A 2115-nucleotide genomic window follows, 5' to 3' on the forward strand; every position below is an offset into this window, starting at 1 on the left:
CAGGAAGAAATTATCCATTGTCTCCATTGCAGCAATTACGGACTGTACTGGGATACTTGTATTATGGCGTTCAGATCACTACGGGAGACACCAATATCGTAAATTTCAGAAGAAAGATAGTTACATAAACTAATATTTAAAAACCAAAGGAAAGTAATCTCCGTACAGGCCATGAAGGCCCTTGGAGGGGTGGAAGGTAAAGGCATCCACTATCCGTACTTTTACTCATTTTTGGTGTAGGCTGAGTGAACCTCAGGACCATGTGCACCTCTGGAAATGGAAATCTCGTTTCTTAAAGTTTACGACTTCCTGATGGGGATTCGAACCCACGTCCTTCCGGGTTAACCGAGCACGCCTTTACCGCCTCGGCCAGGCGAATTGAGCCAACGGCACCTGGTGTTCCCGAGCGGTCACCCATCCAGGTAGTGACCACGCCCAATGTTGCTTAACTGCGGTGATCGGACGAGAACCGATGTATTCAACATGGTATGGAAACTTATTGTCCGCCTCTGTGGTGTAGTGGTTCGCGTGATTAGCTGCCACCCCCGGAGGTCCGGGTTCGATTCCCGGCTCTGCCACGAAATTTGAAAAGTGGTATGAGGGCTGGAACGGGGTCCACTCAGCCTCGGGAGGTCAACTGAGTAGAGGTGGGTTCGATTCCCACCTCAGCCATCCTGGAAGTGGTTTTCCGTGGTTTCCCACTTCTCCTCCAGGCGAATGCCGGGATGGTACCTAACATAAGGCCACGGCCGCTTCCTTCCCTCTTTCTTGCCTATCCCTTCCAATCTTCCCATCCCTCCACAAGGCCCCTGTTCAGCATAGCTGGTGAGGCCGCCTGGGCGAGGTACTGGTCATTCTCCCCAGTTGTATCCCAGACCAAGAGTCTGAAGCTCCAGGACACTGCCCTTGAGGCGGTAGAGGTGGGATCCCTCGCTGTGTCCGAGGGAAAAGCCGACCCTGGAGGGTAAACAGATGATGATGATGATGATGATGGAAACTTATTAATACGTAAGAAACATGTGTAATGAAACATAAATTCGAAGAACGGGGGATCATAATCTACACCAGGTATAACATGGCAGGCCTAATTTCTAATATGATTGTGCTATTGTATTTGTTAATGATCTGTTCAGTTAATGACGTTCAATTTAAAAACCTCTGACTGGCAATGCGAACGAGATATCTCACACAATAACAAGAATGTTTTAAAACAAAGGATAATTACATGACATTGATATAAACCGCAGTCGTGTAAGTGCGATCAGTATCCAGTACTCGGAAGATAGTGGGTTCGAACCCCGTTGTCAGGAGCCCTGAAGATGGTTTTCCGTGGTTTCCCATTTTCACACCAGACAAATGTTGGGTTGTACATTAACTGAGGCCACGGCCACTTCCTTCCCATTCCTAATCATTTCCTATCCCATCGTCGCCATAAGACCTATCTGTATCGGTGCGACCTGAAAACAACTTGTGTATAGGCCTATTGGACATTGATATCTTATGCTAAAGAAATTATGCATCACGGTCGTCGTCGTTAATAAGAGGCTCAACTTGGTCGCCGGTTAATGAAATAATCTTCGAAGTCATCCATGTAAACGCTGGAATAAATGTACCACCTCCGGTCTTGTACCTCTCCAACTTGTCCTTCGAATAATCTTTTCCTTTTTCGCTTCTTTTTTCAGGTAGTCGTACAGGTACGCTTGGTCACAATTAAGCGCCTATTGAATTCATTTGCTGACTCATTCCACGCCTTTTCTTTTCCTTTTAGGGATGTAACCTCTGTAGTTTTACATTCTATAACGCTCCCAAATTTAGGAAATGAATTTGCAATCTTCTTTCTGAAGTAAAATTACCGACCCGTATATTTTTCTCGTCACCTTCCATTATAATTTTCTTCTGTACGTAGTCTAATTTAATATCTCGTCCTATCACCGAGTAAGTTCAATTTCAAATGGGATCCCTTATTCCGCGCAAAAGGAGTGCAGGTGAAAGGTGACACTAGTGTCCAATAACTAACGAGACCATACCGCCTGATAGGAATGTCAGACGGATTGCTGAACAAACGGAAACTGAATCACACACCATATGTCACACAATTTGTCCAAAACAACAGTG

At 45.5% G+C, this 2115-nt stretch overlaps 1 pseudogene; it reads right to left on the reverse strand.

Moving 5' to 3' along the window:
* Window positions 1-381: 381 nt before the first annotated feature.
* On the reverse strand, window positions 382-500 carry LOC136867576 (5S ribosomal RNA; annotated as a pseudogene).
* Between the last annotated feature and the right edge of the window lie 1615 nt (window positions 501-2115).

The sequence above is a fragment of the Anabrus simplex genome, chromosome 3, assembly GCF_040414725.1.
Source record: "Anabrus simplex isolate iqAnaSimp1 chromosome 3, ASM4041472v1, whole genome shotgun sequence".
NCBI lineage: Eukaryota > Metazoa > Arthropoda > Insecta > Orthoptera > Tettigoniidae > Anabrus > Anabrus simplex.